The sequence below is a fragment of the Oryctolagus cuniculus genome, chromosome 7 (assembly GCF_051225735.1).
Source record: "Oryctolagus cuniculus isolate XC-2025 breed Fujian yellow rabbit chromosome 7, ASM5122573v1, whole genome shotgun sequence".
Classification (NCBI taxonomy): domain Eukaryota; kingdom Metazoa; phylum Chordata; class Mammalia; order Lagomorpha; family Leporidae; genus Oryctolagus; species Oryctolagus cuniculus.
This window is the reverse complement of record NC_142873.1, coordinates 72,493,733-72,513,112: the sequence shown is the minus strand read 5'-3', so window position 1 is coordinate 72,513,112 and position 19,380 is coordinate 72,493,733. Positions and strand designations below refer to the sequence as shown.

Here is a 19,380-nt window from a genome sequence, read left to right as displayed (position 1 = left end):
GAGAGCAATGTCTTATGACTTGGCTTCTGCTGCTGCTTTTCTCCAGGGAGAATGATGCACCGAATATGTTGAAGTGTGAATTTTTGGAGAGTCTCAAAATCTATTTAAGGGGAGAATTAATTGAAACTTCTTTGCTTATTAGATGGTACGCATAAAAGGGATATGAAGGAAACGCAGCATTAGTATCTATATTTCTGACTTGGTAATTTGTTAGTCTTGCCATAGAAGCAGGGATGATGGGAAGAGAGAGGTCTTAGATGAGCTATTTCAAGAGTTCTCAAATTTTCCGAAGAGGCTACTGAAGTTCTAAATTATCTTTGGCAAAATTTTATCATTTCTAAAGATAATAAACTCACTGTTCTAATGGAGAAGCAAGTAGTCAACACAGAACAAGAGGAAAGGAGCCTAATAGAATGAGAGCTATGAATAGGATTAACTAATAGTTAAGAGAAAGAAATCCAAGGGAATCTCCCCACACAATATTCAGGGTTCAGACAAGATGAAGTATTTCTCATGTGTAATCCCTGTGTTAGGATATCCTACAAAGGCAGAAGAGTCCTTACAGAAGAAATGAAAAAAATCTTTTCACCACAAAGAATAAAAGTAATTCCTTATGATCATGATGAAACAGAAAAATATCCTGAGCAATGAATTAGGTGAATAATTTTTACCACCAAGAATCCTGATCTCTGAAAGTAGGAGAGGTCTACCTATTCCTAGTATGGATTTCATCTTTCATATATTTTATTTTTATTTATTTTAATTAATTAACTAATTTTTTAAGGAATACAAATTTCATTGGTACAACTTTAGTAATACAGTTATTCTTCCCACCATACCCACCCTCCTACCACACTCCCACCTCTCCTCCTCCTCCTTCTCCCATTCCCAGTTCCATTCTATCATTTTCATTTATTTTGTACACAGAAGACCAACTCTATACCAAATAAAGATTTCAACAATTTGCACACACCTACACACACACAATAAAAATCGCTTGAGAACAAGTATCACAGATAACTCTCATAATACAACTTATTGAGAACAGAGTTCCTGCATGGGGAGTTAGTGCACAGTGACTCTTGTTTTTAATTTAACAATTAACACTCTTATGTATGATGTCAGTGACCACCCAAGTGACATGAGCTGCCTAGGCTATGGAAGCCTTTAGAATCCACAAACTCCATCAGTATTTAGACAAGGCTATAAACAAAGTGGAAGTTCTCTCCTCCCTTTAGAGAAAAGTACATCCTTCTTTGATGGCCACTTCTTTCCACTTGGGTCTCTCTCACAGAGTTCCTTCATGTAGAACATTTTTTGCCATAGTGTCTTGGCTTTCTATGCCTGAAATGCTCTTGTGGGCTTTTCAGCCAGACCAGGAAGCCTTAAGGGTTGATTCTGAGTTCAGAGAGTTACTTAAAGTGATTGTCATTCTATGAGTCTGCTGTGTGGACTGCTTCCCATGTTAGAACATTCTCTCCTTTTTAATTCTATCTATTATTATTACTAGACACTTGATACTATTTATATGATGACTTTAACACTTAATACTATTTATATGTTCACTTTAACACTCAAGATGGCATTTTTACCACCCAGCTTAAGGGGATTTGGAGTCCCTTGACAAATTTTTAAACTGTACCCTTTAAAAGTAAGTCTGTAGGAATCTATGCTAGTATTTATTCAGTATTCTCTGAAAAATTTTTCAACAATTGTTTACTCAATAGTTCATATGGTGGGATTGTGAACATTACTAGATGTTTATTTAGTGTTTTACTAAAAAGTACAGATTTGTCGAATTAAAAAACAAATCTAAATTTGGCAGACTCCTTTGCAGCTAAGGATAATTTTGTGACACATACGTAGTTAATGATATGTGATTGGATGGTTATTCATTATGGCTTGCAAAAGTACTCTCTTTTCATGATTTAAAAAGAAACAATTGAGACATTGTATTTTGCTCTCTGCTTTTCCTACTTTTTCCTAAACAGAATGCAGACTCAACATATGGAAGTAAAACAGTCATTGCATAAAAGCACCACATAGTAAGGATGGTAAACAGATAGAATAATTATCTAGCCTTGACCAACTATCTAAGATTTAGAATGCCTGACTTACTGTTGTCTAAAATAGCAATTCCTTACTTGATTAAAGCTACTCCAGACAATATACAATGACTACAGATAGTATACCCCTAAATGTAATTCAAACAGACCCATGCTATCCAAAGGAGCATTCTTTGGAGTGTATCTATTCTCATATTCCCTACTGATTACTTGCTTTGCTAGTTTCTTTTCACAGCCTCTCTTTTCTCTTGAAATTCCTAGAAAACATTACTCTTTATTTCCAATGATTTTACACATTTAATTCTGTTTTCCAAGAACTCATACCTAACATCTACCACTCACTTACTTAACCTAGATAACACCTAATTGCTTTATAAATTTTGGCTTGGATGCTATTTCCTCTAAGAAACCTTCAAAGACCCTACATGACTAGGTTGGGGCATATTCTCTATGTTCCCTGTGTATCCTCTACCTCCTCCCCATATACACCATATTGATCCCATTGTTGTTGCCTATTTACTCTTCTGTAACCCTGTCTAGAATGAAGGTAATATTCCTGTCTATTTTGCTCAACATTTTATTCATATATGTATTCACACTGAACACATGCTTGTGGACTCAAAGCTTACACACACACACACACACACACACACACATCCCTATAGAGCTTCTATTTTTAAAGACTTTATTGTCTGTTTTACCTAAGGTGCACTGGAAAATCATGAAAGAATAGAAAGTATGTATTTGTAACTCCGTTTTATCATTAACTAACCAGTAACTCAGGAAACTTTATCCATTCTCTTTGAGCCTCTCTATATATTAATGAGCCATAGGGGTGAAAAAATAATTATCTTGTGTTTTGGTACAAAATTGGGTAATATTTGTAAGTGCCTACTGTTACATGCTCACAATGATGTTGACTGTCTTCTCCTAACAAAAATCTTCTCTTTTGGTTTACATAATAATCTGCTTGGGCATTCTTGTGAAGGATTCAATTTCATCAGTGGACTCAATATGATTCTATATGTTATAGACTTTTTCATTCTCTTGCATAGATAATCAAAACAGTACTATGTTTTGAAATCATATAGAAGAGGACAAAAAGCATTTTTTAGAAATTTTTTATTAATGTAATAAATTTAAAGAATGCATGAATATGAAAAGTATATTATGATTTTAACTCAAACATAATGCATTCAGGTTTTACATATGACAAACATTACCAATAAACTTTTTTTACTGATGAAAATTTTCTATGTGACATTTTTGGTTATGGTTCTACAATCACACAAAATTGTTGAAACTCCTCAAATTGTGCCTTTAAATTTGGTGAAATAAGCCAATTAAAATGGAAAGGCAATTAAAGTTGATAAAACTGTATGCTAGGGTTTGAATAGGTTATGGATCCCAACCTCATGCACACCATCAAATATCAAAATCATAAGATAATGGTAGCAGGAGAGAGGAAACCCAATGCAGCTGTGGTATGTCAGAGGTAGGGTTCATGGAAAGTTTTAGGTCACTATGGGTGTTCCCTCAGTCAGGCTCAGGTTCCTTCTCTGTTTCCTGATTTTCCCTGTGATCATTCATTCTGCCATGCCCTGGCTTCACCAGGTGGCTGAATCAATGGAGTCTGCCCCATGTTGGACTGTGAATATCCAAAATAATAAGGCAGAACAAACTTTTCTTCATAAGTATTTATCTTAGATACTTTGGTATGGTGACTAAAAGCTGAATAATAAACTCTAATATCTTCTATTTCCAGTAATGTGGATTAGGTATTTCAGATAAACTGTTCTATTAGAAAAGAAAATTAAACTAAGTATTCAAAGCACAAGAAATGCACTTTGTCTTGAAGATATTTCACAACCTAGAAAGGTAGAATTTTATTCTTTCTAACTTTATAGGAATATACAAAAAAGTCTATGTCCTAACAGAAACAGCCCATCTTACGATGGGCTCTCCTATAATAAAGAATTCTTATTTCACAACTTTTAAATTTCCTTGACTTTAGTATTTTTCAGTATTTAGAGGGTTTTAGGATATAACCAACAAGGAAAAAGGGTAATTCAAATAACCTACATAATAAATATGCATTCTCCATATATATAGTCATAGAGTTTTTATATGGACACTTCCAAATCTGCTTGAAAAAACATTTAATAACAATCAAAGATCTAGGTATTTTCACATATCTAGTCTGCTAACTTCATTGGGGTTGGTTTTCTTTTCAGGTTAGGTATTCCTGCAGTATCAAAACTGCTGCAATATTTTTATCTGCTACAACCAAAATTGACAACATCGAAGTCCTCATAAGGAAGACAAGTATCCATAATAGAGGGAAGGAGAATTGCAGAAGAAAGTGAGTCTTTGTTTGAAAATTGGAGCATCTATTTTTAAATATAATATAGAAGATAAAGTCACCTGCTGAGAGTGAGGAGGGAGGTTGAACTGGCAAGTTTCAGAACACTTTTGAAAGTCATCGCAGGGAGTAAGAATGAGAGCTGAACAAAGAAACAGAGTAGAATAAGGGAACATCAGTGAGAAATCAGTTGAGGTGAGTGATTACAAAGTTACACTGATAATGATTTGCCATTTTCTGTGATTCTGCCAGCAGCACAAAGCTATTCAGGTGTGGAAAATGATCACTAGCAACCCTCCAGGTTGACAGTTTTAGAGGCACATGCAAAAGGAAGCAGGACAAGGAGTTTGAGTAGTAGAATAAGCAGAATGAAGAATGAAAAAAAGAAAATCTAAGCTGCATAATGACTTATTAGAAAAGAGAAGAATAACCTGAGAGCCCAGTGAGACTCAAGAATGGTCAGGAAGTGAATAATTGAAAAAATATGCAAGAAAAATAGAGACTGTGTTCAGGAAGTATGATGCTTAAATTAGCGGACTTACTGGTGGGAGAATCTTTAAAAATTATGAATTCATTAACAAACCAGAGATCCTGAATATGTTCTCCTTTACATCTTTAGAGAATAATCACATTCCTTGATGCATTTAAGTAAAAGCTAAAGTTGCTTTTGGTTACCTACCTCCTCTCTTTGCAAAGGTAAACTATGAACAGTTGGATGTCTATCTCATGTACATACTAAGTAATTTCAACATTTGTGGAAAGTGGTATTAAAATATAAAAGTAAAAAATATAAATTTTATTTCTCAATATAATGTACATCAAATTCGAGACAACTTCATAAGTAGTAATATCAATCATTTAATCCAGCCCTAAAGAATTAAATTTAACCATATCCATGCAGTCTTTTGTACTTATAAATGTAAATAAATATATATATGTAAAATATGTTTATATATACTAAACATTTATATGGAGAGAAACATTTATAATTCTATATAAAGAAATAATATATTCCATGGTTTGTGTTTATGTGTATGGCTATGTATTTGTTGTTCATAGATATCATTGTGCAATTTTCTTTTTTCATTTAGCAATATTTAATAAGCATCTCTGACTCTTGATACATGGAACTGCTGCTCCTTCAACAAAGTGGATCACTTCATCATAAATATCCAGCATTTAATTTAATAATCTCCACATTGTTTAGTGTAAGAAAAAATTATAAAGAGGTGGAGATAAAATACAGAGAATTGTGACTTGGAAAATCATTTGAAAGATTAAAAGGAAAAGGTTCTCAGAATTTTCAACATGGCTGAATACCATCATATCAAGCAGAAAAAAGACTATTTGAAATAATATATTTTTAAAGGTGTTTTATTTTATTTATTTGAGAGGTATAGTTACAGGCAGAGAGAGGGAAAGACAGAGAGAGAGGTCTTATATCCACTGGTCACTCCCCAGATGGCCACAATGGCTGGAGCTGAGCCAATCTGAGGCCGGGAGCCAGGAGCTTGTTCCAAGTATCCCAAATGCATGCAGGGGCCCAAGCACCTGGGCCATCTTTTTTTTTTTTTTTTTTTTTTTAAGATTTACTTATTTATTTGAAAGTCAGAGTTACACACAGAGAGAAAGAGGCAGAGAGAGAGAGGTCTTTCATCTGCTGGTTCACTCCCCAGATGGCCACAATGGCCAGAGCTACACTGATCCAAAGCCAGGAGCCAGGGTGCAAGGGCCCAAGGACTTGGGCCATTTTCTACTGTTTTCCCGGGCCATAGCAGAGAGCTGGATCAGAAGAGAAACAGCCAGGTCTCAAACCTGCACCCATATGGGATGCCAGCACTACAAGTGGCGGCTTTACAGGCTACACCACAGTGCCAGCCCCTTGGGCCATCTTCTACTGCTTTCTCAGGCCATAGCAGAGAGCTGGATTGGGATTGGAGCATCCAGGACTTGAACAGGCACCCATATGGGATTCTGGCGCCTCAGGCGGAGGCTTAGTCCACCATGCCACAGCGCCAGCCCCAGAAAAAAAGAATTTTTGAGTTTGAAGACAAAGCTTATGAAATAAGGAAGGAAGGAAGGAAGGAAGGAAGGAAGGAAGGAAGGAAGGTGGGAAGGAAGGAAGGAAGGAAGGAAGGAAGGAAGGAAGGAAGGAAGGAAAGAAGGAAGGAAGAAAGTAAGGAAGGAAAGAGGGAGGGAGGGAGGGAGGGAGGGAAGAAAGGAAGCTGCTGAGACCTTTGAGATACCATTAAAAGACCAAAATTAGAAGTTTGGGTATTCTTAAGAAAAGAGGAGTGAAGGTATAGAAAACTTATATAATCTAATAGTTGGAAACTTCCCCATTCTTGAGTACTCTATGGACATCCATGTATGAGAACTCATGGACCCCAATTAGACATAACCAGAAAGTGTCTTGTTACATATTATAGTCAAATATTTCAAGGTAAAAAAAAAATGGGGACAGGGATTCAAACTAGAACTCCAACATCACAGATAGCAGCTTAACCCGCCACGGCACAATGCCAGCATCAGTAATTCATTTCTTATCAGTAATAACATTGAATGTAAATAGACTAACTTATCCAATTAAAATATTCAGAATGACCTAATGAATAAAAAATGACCCAACTTTGTATGGCCTACAAGGAACCCATTTTACTAGTAAAGACACACCAGATGAAAGTGAGAGGATGGAAAAAGATATTACATGCAAATGGAAACCAAAAACAAGCAGGAGGGGCTGTGACTCTGGTACATGATTACAGTGATTGTGATTGTGGATTAGCCTGCTGCCTGCAATGCTGGCATTCCATACCAGAGCACCAATTTGAGTCTTGGATGCTCCTCTTCCAATCTTTCTTCCTGCTAATATGCCAGGGAAAGCAGTGAGATACACCCAAGTGCTCTGACCTCTGCCACCCACATTGGAGACATGGATAGAGTTCCTGGCTCCTGGCTCCTGCTTGGCCCAGACCTAGCCCTTGTGGCCATCTGAGGAGTGAACAAGCAGATGGAAGACCTCTCTCTCCTTTTCTCTCGATCTTCCCCTCATTTTTCTTTCTTCCTCTGCAACTGCCTTTCAAATAAATAAATAAATAATAAAAGTTCATTAAAAATTGAGTTAATAGATAGGTATATTTTTGTGTAAACATGTTTGAAAATCAATGCATATGAGGCCATATGAGGCCTCTTCAGTAGGTCAAGGGGTTGGGGGAGGGAGGGCACATATGGCACAGGAGGTTAAGAATTTTCTGTCTCCTTTTTTTGCAGTCATTTCAATTGCAGTTCTAGCAGATGAAGCATGTCTACACCCAGGAAATCTGTGGGAGTGTGACTACCTCTACCAAGATTGTAAAGAATCCCCCAAGAGCCATAGAGAACATTCAGGGTGTAGATGAAGCCATCACAGAGAAGTTCCACTAGGAATGTAAGTGGCAGGGGATCAAGAACTTGGGCTTTATTCTGCTGTCTTCCCAGCTGCATTAGTAGGAAGCTGGATATTAAGTGGAGAAGATCATATGGGATGTGGTGTCTCAGGCAGAGGCTCAATCTGCTAAACCCCTGTGCTGGCCCTTGACCATCAAGGTTTTATCTATTAGGGAAGCAAATTACTCTAAAGTCCAGAGATTAGAACCATGAAGTGTTAGCTATCTCACTCCTTCAATTCAGTGAATTCCTTTTGATGAGACAGAACCTTTATACTGTAAAGGAAGGACCCAGCCTCTCATCTGTCTCCCTTAACCCAGGCATCCTTGTTTTTCTTTTATCAAAAGTAATTCATGGAAATGAGGAAGTGATAAACTGGTCCAATCAAGTTCTAATCAACAGATTCAAGAAGTCTTTTGCTTCTCCAACAGATAAAACCTTGTTGGCCAGTATTATCTAGAGGGATTTGTTTAGAGAATTCCAGCACCAGTCAGGGAAATTCTAGGTCTGGGGCAAAAGGTAGACACCATTTACATGTAACACCCAGACCAACTGAAGTCCACCTGACCATCATAATACTTCCCTAAAGAGAAGGACTGTTCTTTGGACAGTATCACTGTCCAAAAGAAGCTCAAGAACACCACAGCCAAACAGGAACTTGGACATGAGCTGACCATGCACCTCTCAGTTCCAATTTCAATCTGTCAGAAGTGTCACCTCTAACTCCTTGGGGCATACCAGAATTAAGCAACAGCTTTCTGGCTCCTTGGTCTACTCTTTGCAATAAATACTAACTTTCTTTGACCACCCTGATGTCAGTAATTAGCTTTCTGTGTATCAGGTGAGTAGATCCAGGTGTGGAGGTCCTAGAGAAACATCTGCAACTAGTTTGGGGGATTAATCTGCAACATTGATAAGGGGTTAATCCTAAAGTATGGACAAGGACCCCCTTAGGCTAAGGGAGACAGACGACACACTTGGTCTTGGTGATATCTTATTTCTACATTGGAAGCATTCATATAAGGATTCAGTCTTGAAACCTCCATACTGTTTTCTATAGTGACTGCACTAATTTACATTTCTACCAAGAGTGTCTAAGAGTTCTTCATATTTTAACCATCAATTGTTACCCTCTGTCTTATTGATAACAGCCATTCTGACAGGGGTAAGATGATATCTCATTGTGGTTTTAATTTGTATTTCCCTGATGACTAGTGATATTGAGTATTTTTTCACAATTTTTTGGCTATTTGTATTTATTTTTTGAGAGGTCCCTACTCAGGTCATGTGCCCATTTCTTAATTGATTTATTTTTTTCTCATTGGATTTTTTGAGTTGAAGATATATTCTGGATATTAATCCTTTCTGTTAAGTAGCTTGCAAATAGTTTCTCCCATTCTGTCAGATGTCTCTTCACTTTAATGGGGGACACAAATAATTAAACCATTCAAACCATAGTACAATATAAATGCCTTGTGACTGATGAATGGATAAAAAAAAAACGTGACATACCCATATATAAGAATATTATTTACTGGGACAGTCCTGTGGCATAGTGGGGAAAGCTGCAGCCTGCAGTGTTGGCATCCCATATGGATGTTGGTTTGAGTTCCAACTGCTCCACTTCTGATACAGCTCTACACTATAGCCTGGGAGAGCAGTGGAAGATGGCCCAAGTTCTTGGACCCCTGCAGCCACGTGGGAGACACGGAGGAGGTTCCTGGCTCCTGGCTTCAGATTGGCCCAGCTCCGGCAGTTGCGGCCATCTGGGGAGTTAACCAGCAGATGGAAGATATTTCTCTATCTCTTTCTCTCACCCTCTGCCTCTCTGTAACTCTGACTTTCAAATAAATAAATAAATCTTTAAAAAAAAAAAACAATACTATTTAAAGACAAAAGAAATGAAGTATTATGCTACATCATGATGACCTTGAAAATATTATGCTAAGTAAAAGAAATCACAAAAGATTATATATTATGTGATACAATTTATATGAAATGTACAAAATAGCTAAGCTTTGTTGTTAAAGCTCTAATTACTTATTTGAAAGACAGAGTTACAGGGAGAGAGAAAGGAAGAGACAGAGAAAAAGAGAGAATTCTTCCATCTACTGATTCACTCCCCAAATGTCTGTAAAGGCCAGCGCTGGGCCAAGCAGAAGCCAGGAAGGAGCCTGAAACTCCATCTGGGGACCAAGCACATGGGCCACCTTCTGCTTCTTAAGCACATTAGCAAGGAGCTGGACCAGAAGTGGAGCAACTGGGGTTCTAACTGACACTCATGGGATGTGAGTGTCACAGGCAGCAGTTTAATCCACTGTGCCACAACACGGCTGCAATGCAAATTTTTGAGACAAAAAGTACATTAGTAGTTCCAAGGGCTAGAAGGCTGGGTAAATGAGCACAGCTGCTAATGCTTATGGAGCTTCTTTTTGAGATGATGAAAACAATTGATTTTGGTGATTGTGGTACAAACATACTAAAAATCATTGACTTGTACATTTTAATTGTACAAGTATTTGTACAATTGTATGGAATATACGTCAATAAAGCTGTTATTAACAAGAGAGGAGGAAATAAGCATTAGTGTTTTGCATAGGCTTTGCATTTAGGTATACTTTTTTGCATAAGTTTTTGCTCAAGCTTTGCATAAGTGTCGCTCCCCCATTCGTGGAGGAACGACACAGGACCCTGCGCTGTTCTTTTGTCTGCTCGGCCCTTCCCGGGTTTGCTGCTGGTTCTTCCCGGGTTGGCTGCCGTCCCTCCCACCTCCGTGGAAGGGCGGCTCCCCCTGCCACTTTCCCCACTTCCGCGGGGGAGCGGCACACCGCCGGCCGGCTCTCTCGGGGGCTGCTCAGATGTTCCTTCAGATAGATGTTCCCGGTGCATGTTGTCTCTCTCCTCCTTTATAGTCCTCTTCCACCAATCCCAACTCTGCTACCCACACGCCGAGTACGCTGCTCTCCTCCAATCAGGAGCAGGATCAGCTCCTGCAGGTTACTGGTCGAACTGGAGGCAGTTGTGTAAAAGTTGTTTACTCCTCTCCCAGCGCCATATTGTGGGAGAGCAGATGCATAGAATAAGTCTTAATTCCAGTAACTTAGTCTAGTCCGAGTTGCTCCCCACACATAAGAATATGTTTTCATTTAAGCATAAAATGTGGCTCCCCTATGTTCCATAACACCTTTATTTAAGGCATCACCAAACATACAATTTATTAAAAAATATTTTTGAAAGATTTTTAAAAGCAATATCTTCAAAGAAACATGTTCTACAAACGAAATGAACAGAGTTTTTTTTTTTATAATAGTGATAATACTCTTAAAGGAAATTCTGTGCTAGCCATGATCTGTCTTATGGGTCTGTCTATAGAAACGGTGTATTGTGGATAGGAGAAGCTCTCAAAACCAATGGAGGTTTAGTGTTCAGTAAAAAACATCGACAATTTAGAAGCAAGCTTGGTAATACTAAGTTGTTTTAAAATCAATCCATTCATATAATTAATTAGATTATATTTATTCAACAATGATCTTACTATGCCTGGAGTTCCCCCTACCTGTCTATTTTTGTATTTTCAGTTGTGTTAAGGTAATAACTTTTTTTCTTTTCTTCTTTTTCTTTTCTTTTTATTTTTTGAAAAGTTAATGTCTTCTATTTGAAAGGCAGAGAGGAGGGGATGGAGAAAGAAGAAGAAGAGGTAGATGAATGGATGAAAAGGAGGAATATCTTCATTCCACTGGTGTGGGGAACAATCCGGACTGGACTGAGTTGCTGGAATTAAGACTTATTCTATGCATCTGCTCTCCCACAATATGGCGCTGGGAGAGAAGTAAACAGCTTCCGCACAGCTGCCTCCAGTTCAACTAATAAACTGTAGGACTTGCTCCTGATTGGAGAGCAGCGTACTCGGCGTGTGGGCAGCCGAGTTAGGATTGGCAGAAGAGGACTATAAGGGAGGAGAGAGACGGCATGCACCGGGAACATCTATGGGGAACATCTAAGGGAACCTGTGCAGCCCCCGAGAAGAGCCGGCCGGCGGTGTGCCGCTCCCCTGCGGAAGTGGGGAATGCGGCCAGGGGGAACTGCCCTTCCACGGAGGTGGAAGGGATAGTAGCCAACCCGGGAAGAACCAGCAGCAAACCCGGGGAGGGCCGAGCAGACGAAAGAACAGCGCAGGGTTCAGTGTTGCTCCCCCACGAAGAGGGGGAGCGACATAATGGTGCCGTGACTCGGATATGAAGCCTAGGCAGGGTTCAGTGTCGTTCCTCCACGAAGAGGGGGAGCGACATAATGGTGCCGTGACTCGGATATGAAGCCTAGGCAGGGTTCAGTGTCGTTCCTCCACGAAGAGGGGGAGCGACATAATGGTGCCGTGACTCGGATAGGAAACCTGACTCGGATAGGAAACCTAGGAAGGAAGAAGCAGGAAAATGCCGGAGAGAGAGACTAGCAAAGAGCCTAGGTGCCGGAAGAAGCTATTGAAAGCCTAGGCATAGACTCGGATATGGACTGTGGGAAAGAAGTTAGGATTGAAAGCGAAAGTGAAAGCTTTCATAGACTCGGATGCGGACTATAGCGGGGAAGCTAGGAGATTGAAAGCGAAAGTGAAACCTGGAGGAGGCTTGGACTCGGATACGGACTGTGGGGAGTAGCCAGGAGAAATGAGAGGAATATTGTTGGAAGAAAACTTAAGGAAACATACCGGGTAGAGAAAAACGTTAGGGAGGATGAAGCCGCGAGTGCAGGCCGAGGCGGAGATATAAGCCACCTTGGAATTCTTCAAGTCACCCCGGGGAGCAAGAGGCGAAGATCTGGAACCAGAGGCACAGACGTGGGCCGCCAGGATTCGCCAGGTTAGTCCGGGGAACTTGGACTGAATGCCGGTGGTGGCGGAAACATTCGCGGAAGCCGCCGCGTGCAGAGAGAGCACGGGGCGTTGGCGCGAGGCCGTGGTGCGGGCGCGAAGTGCGTGGAGACCGCGGAGCGTGCGCGCAGAGCCGGGAACCCGCCGGCGGGGCGAGGCGCCGGGAAGCCGCGCAGAGCCGTGAAGCTGCCGCGGGGCGAGGCGCTGGGAAGCCGCGCAAAGCCGGGAAGCTGCGCAGATGAGAGAGGCGCGCGGGCTGAAGCGGCGCAGAGCCGGGAACCCGCCGGCGGGGCGAGGTGCCGGAAAGCCGCAGGGATAAGAGAAACAGAAGTTTAGAAGTAAAGTGAGAAAAATAGGAATGCTGGAAGATAGAAGTAAAATGGGAGAAATAGGAATGCCCGGAGATAGAGAAATAGAGAAATAAAAAGGCCTCCCTACAACACTGCAATGTGAGAGCTTGGATTCGGTCTGCCTGATTAAGTGAGGCGATGAGCACCTGGGCGGCTAGCAGCTTATGCGCCGCAGGTCACCGAAGACAGGCACGAATTAACATCAGTAAGGCTTCCCCACAATGCAACAATTAGGAGGCTTGGATTCGGTCTGCCTGATTTAAGGCGGTAAGCACCAGCAAGCAGCTCGACCAGAGTATGAGCTGCAGGTCACCGAAGATAGGCACGAACCAACACTAATAAGTCTCCCCCACAATACGGCAATGAGAAGGCTTGGATTCGGTTTGCCTGATAGGTTTTGTAAGCACCTGCAGGCAGTTCTAGCAGAGCAGAGCATGCGCTGCAGGGCACCGAACACAGGCACGCATCAGCGCCTAAAAACCTCCTCACAACATGGCGAAGAGAGGACCCGGATTCGGTTTGCCTGATTGATAGGACTTGTAAGAGCCTGTGGCAACTCTAGCAAGTAGAGCAGAGTGTGTGCCGCGGGACACCGAAGACAGGCGCGTATCAACGCCAAAAATAAAAAGAAAGGGGGATCTGTGGGGAGCAATCCGGACTGGACTGAGTTGCTGGAATTAAGACTTATTCTATGCATCTGCTCTCCCACAATATGGCGCTGGGAGAGAAGTAAACAGCTTCCGCACAGCTGCCTCCAGTTCAACTAATAAACTGTAGGACTTGCTCCTGATTGGAGAGCAGCGTACTCGGCGTGTGGGCAGCCGAGTTGGGATTGGCAGAAGAGGACTATAAGGGAGGAGAGAGACGGCATGCACCGGGAACATCTATGGGGAACATCTAAGGGAACCTGTGCAGCCCCCGAGAAGAGCCGGCCGGCGGTGTGCCGCTCCCCTGCGGAAGTGGGGAATGCGGCCAGGGGGAACTGCCCTTCCATGGAGGTGGAAGGGATAGTAGCCAACCCGGGAAGAACCAGCAGCAAACCCGGGGAGGGCCGAGCAGACGAAAGAACAGCGCAGGGTTCAGTGTTGCTCCCCCACGAAGAGGGGGAGCGACATAATGGTGCCGTGACTCGGATATGAAGCCTAGGCAGGGTTCAGTGTCGTTCCTCCACGAAGAGGGGGAGCGACATAATGGTGCCGTGACTCGGATATGAAGCCTAGGCAGGGTTCAGTGTCGTTCCTCCACGAAGAGGGGGAGCGACACACTGGTTCATTCCCCAAATGCCCAACAGTAGTCAGGGTAGGGCCAAGTTAAAGCCAGGAGCCCAAAACTACACCCACATCTCCTGTGTGGTTGGCAGGAGGCAAACACTTGAGCCATCATCTGCTTCCTCCAGTATGCATTAGCAGAACATTGCATTGGAAGAACTGCCCCCATCCCCTGCACCACAATCCACCCATTTCTTGTTTTTAATGAAGATCATTCATAAATTCCTGCTTTTGATAGGATTATTGGTTCATTTTTCAAGAAAAAAAAAGCAGGCCATTGTAGGTCATGGAATTACACGCATAATCCATATCCTTTAGGTTTTGCTTGGTTAATGTTTAAAATTATGTTGCCTTGGTATCCTAACACATTAGGTTATTTCTTTATTCCAAAAAATGGCAGAGGACTTGAAATTGCTAGTATGCCATAATAGTAATGGAAATCTTTTTTAAAAACACATATTGTAGTCAAAGCAGCAAAGCATTATATTGCATCATAGGCACTAACCCAAGCAGTGCTGCTTGGGAGTCTAAATGAAATAATGGCAACCACATACTAATGGTTAAATGAATGATATTAAAGGTATATATGGCAACCACATGCTAGTAGTAATAGTAATAAAATGATTAAGACTAGTATATATCTTTAATTCACAATGATTTCACTTATATTAGGTTCTTTGATCCTCATAACTTTGAAGTACATGCTATTAATTATCCCAACTTTGTTGATGAATAAATTGAAGTTAATAATTTAAAATATATGCCTGAGTTTTCTAAGCCAGAAAGAAATATAATATAAAGAGTTTTATACTCGGAGATAATTGGGTATTAATCACAGGCTTGGGGTTATGAACCCTCCATTAGCTTGTCACTAGCTCATGTTAATCACCTAGAATTAAGTGCTTTCAGGTAAAAGCTGTCATTTGTACTATTTAAGTATTTTTTGACCCTCTGCCTACTGAGCATACGATATGATTGTTTTTCATGACAACTTTAGGTTTAGTGGATTCATCTGATCTATTCTGGTCAATGAGTGTGAACAAAAGAGTACAACTCACTTCTGGGCCAGAGAAAGGGGGTGGAAAGCAAAATTCTGCAGCTATATTCTCAGTGTAACAGGAAGACGAGTCACTCTCAACCTCCTTGATCCTTGTGCCTATGTTTCCTACTTGTGGAGGACACAGCATCATAGAAAGGATTTTGATGCACTGTATATGAGACCCTGTACCCACTAAGGTAGAACAGAATCCCATTTCAAGATGCTGTCTCCCAAATGGCACCGCAACTGAGTCTTCAGTAAGCCCATCACTTCCAGGTTATAAAATATATGATAAGAAAAATTGATTCCATGTGCATGAGCCCGTGATAATTTCCTTCGATGTGAGTTATATTCCTTGGCAAAATGTAATGCTGTGTGGATTGTCATCATGGTAAATAAAACACTCTTAATCCGTGGGGTGGTAGTGGTGGCAGAAACAGAATTGGCAATGCAGGCAAATTCACATCCAGAATGTGTCTATTTCAGTGAGAATGAATCTCTATTCCATTCTATTCTATTCCATGAAGGGAGACATCCCACCTAATCAAGCTGCCATGAGACCATTGACATGGACCTCACACCTCAGGAATGATTCGGCATTGAGAGATAAATGTTAACTGTTCTGTTGGCACATTAGGTGCATGACAGCAGTAGTAGCCAGAAGAGCTTGGGTGAAAAGATTTTCATGCTGCTGAGCTCATGCACAGACTCCATTCCAGCCACTATAGCCATTGGTTCACAGACCCAGTAAGGCATTGATGACAGGGAGAAAGGTTGACTGACAGCCCAGAAGGCACAATTTGTCCACTTAATCATTAAGAAGCTCCTGCATAGTAGTTGTACTCTAATGGGCACTTCACAGCCATGGATACCTGAGTCTGTTGCATTCTGAAATGTCTATCCATATACTTGACTAACTTCCCTATTCACCAGTCATCCCAAACTATTCCTTCTAAGTCCCTCCCTGATCATCCAACAAAATCATTTGCAACTGCCTATGAATTAATCATGGGCCTGTATTTCTGGTCATCTCTCTCTCCAGACTTAGTAGATGACCAAATGTTACATTTTAAGTTCTGACCAATGAGGAGATTTTCCTTCAACCCTGTCCTTCAGGTTTACCCTTGAGTGGGCCCATTCAGATGCAGCTGCCCACTTTCAGGTGGGGCTTGCAAATGGGGAATACACTCAAGGGTTTTCTTCCTCAGTCAGCTGGTGGTAAGGAGGTTCTCAGAATGCCATTGTAAGCCTTTAAAAAAGATTTACTTATTCATTGAAGGGCAGAGTTATACAGAGAGAGAGGGAGGGAGGGAGGGAGGGATGGATGGATGGATGGATGGATAGATAGATAGGGAAAGCAAGAAAGCAAGAAAGAGGGAGGGAGGGAGGGAGGGAGACATCTTCCACCCACTGGTTCACTCCCCAAATGGCTGCAATGGCCAGACACGACCTGATAGGAAGCCAGGAGCCAGGAACTTCTTCTAAGTTTCCCATGTGGATTTAGCGGCCTAAGTGCTTGGGCCATCCTCCACTGCCTTTCCAGGCCACCAGCAGAGAGCTGGATCAGAAGTGGAGCAGCTGGGACTTGAACCAGCACCCATATGTGATGCTGGCACTGCAGGCAGTGGCTTTATCTGCTGCACCTCAGTACCAGCCCCAGAATGCCAACTTTGCAGATTTAGCTGGAGTAATTCCTGGTAATATTCTGTATTGTTCAGAGTCTACTCAAGAGACAGGTGCCATCTAGTCATTTGAACAGGTAAAGTTTTATATAAACATTATTAACAGGGATTTAGAATAATGAGAGAGTTAAAAGTTCTATCAAATATACCAACAGCAGATATAAAGTGTGATCATCCCCTTAGTGCTAAGATAAATACCCAAAGTCAAGTCCAGCTTTGCCAGGCCTGAAATCTTGATGTCATTAGAAAGAATACCATTGTGACTCCTGAATAGTGGAGAAGTCAATTAGGTATTTCACTGGTGGGACATGCTGGAAATATGACCTCTGGGAAGTGCTGGACCACAAAACTTGCTGAGTGCCAGGAAAAGCTGCTGCCTGTTGGACACTGTCAGGACCAGACACTTGAGGGGTTCTCTCTCAGAGTCTGGTGCAGAGTCAGCACTGGCTGGCTGTGCAAGACAGAGGTCATGCAAAGCCTGGATTCTAGTGCCCCTGCTGTGCATCCATGCTCGGGACTAAAGGTAGAGGGGGTACAGCCACACGGCCGGGTGGGGGGAGGCCCACAATATCTGTCTCTAGACTGTGCCCCCACAGGACATTTTTACAGTGAGTTGATCACCAAAGAAAGTTGTGCATTTCAGGACTCTCACTGAGCAGTTCAGAAAAATGAGCGCCAGAGACCACACCAGCAAGAGGAAGAAGACAAGCTTCCTCTAGGATCTCTCTAGGTTCTTTACTCACAAAGTCTAACATTTACCAAATGGTAAAGACGAACTATTCACAGGTTCCTTTCCACTCTCATAAAGCAGGTGACAAGAATCAACTTAGAGGAAAACATGGAACAGCTAGCACAATGTCTATATTTTTCATTTCTCAACTTTTTAAATAGCATCTTGGAGTTTTAAAAATTCATTTAATATATTTTTGTATATTTTTTCCTTATGTAAAGTTCTTTGAGGCTGTCCTTTTTTTTCTAATAGCTTTGTATGATGCTTCTGTAATGGTCGATTCTTTCCTTGGAAGTTTTTAAGTTTGAATTGTGATCTCATCTGCAGTATGGCATTACCTGTAGCAACTTCTTCAGAATTGTGCTAAGAAAGAGATTATTTGTTGGATGATGTCAAGGATCCCAGATTATCACTAACTCAGAAACTCTCACTTCCCAGTTCAGGGTTAGGACTTAGGTGTCTTTCCTGCATGCAGCCCAGGGAGACCCAGGAGTATTTTGTTACTGACTGAATATTTTACAAGTTTATATTTCTACTATATCTTCAAGAAAGTTCAAACTCAAGCATTTATTAAGACCCATTCTACCTTGTGGGCAGAGTATCTACTTAATTCCCTAGCTTTCACTTGAGGTTAGTTTGTTTCCTGTCCTTAGAAATCAACTGCTTTGTTGCAGGCTCAGCCATAAATTTAAAGATTCTTTCTTTTTTTAAGACTTATATATTTTTCATTAAATAAAAGTTAAAAAAAAGACATATATTTGAAACCCAGAGTTAGAGAAAGAGAGGATATATTCAATCCACTGGTTCACTGGTAATGACCAGTACTAGGCCAGGCTGAAGCCAGGAGCCAGGAGTTTCACCTGGGCCTCCCATGTGGGTGGCAGGGGTCCAAGCACTTGGTCCCTCTTCTGCTGCTTTTCACAGGCTATTAGCAGGGAGCTGGATTGGAAGCAGAACAGCCAGAAAATGAACAGGTATTCACATGGGATGCCAGCATTGCTGTCTGTGGCTTTACCTGCTATACCACATTGCTAGCCCCGTGAATTTAGATTCTTATTACAGTTTTTCAGGATTTGTGGTGGAAGGATTAGAGCATTATCTTTTCTGATAATTTTCAAGAACTGAGAAACTGCAAATATTTTTATAGATTTCCTTTTCTATTTTCAGAGTCAAAGTATATAGCATTCTGTTCAGTGAACAATAAATCACTCACCACTTACTACTTACCTTGGGTAAGATATCATGCTTCTCTGTTCATCATCAATTTTTGTCTGCAAAATGGGAATGGTAGTAACAGCAACTGTATCATAGGATGCCTGTGAGGATTAAATAAAAACAGTGTTTTCTTATTTTTTACGGGAAGTATGTGGAGAAAGTTTATCAATATTGGACAGCCAAAATCATAGACTATAGTAGGGATCTTTGTCTTTCTCTTTCTTTCCTGACCAGCATCAGTATGGACTTTCTGCTTAGAAAATTCTCTGCACAAGTCTCTCTTCATAAGACTTGGCCACTTGGCCAAGCAGACATAAACTCCACTTTTCTTTTTTGTAATTTTTAAAAATTTATCTACTTAAGAGGCTTAGAGAGGTG

At 41.1% G+C, this 19,380-nt stretch overlaps 1 long non-coding RNA gene across 10 annotated transcripts in view; it reads right to left on the bottom strand.

The window, feature by feature from the left end:
* Positions 1–19,380, bottom strand: part of LOC103350114 (uncharacterized) — a 154,468-nt gene that overhangs the window by 132,869 nt on the left and 2,219 nt on the right. For 9 of the 10 annotated variants that reach the window (XR_016210873.1, XR_016210877.1, XR_016210881.1 and 6 more), the window contains exon 2: positions 19,015–19,103. This is a non-coding gene — a long non-coding RNA (uncharacterized LOC103350114). Of the gene's footprint in view, positions 1–4,489; positions 4,571–19,014; positions 19,104–19,380 lie in introns of those variants that run through there. The other variant, XR_016210882.1, reaches the window with a different exon arrangement.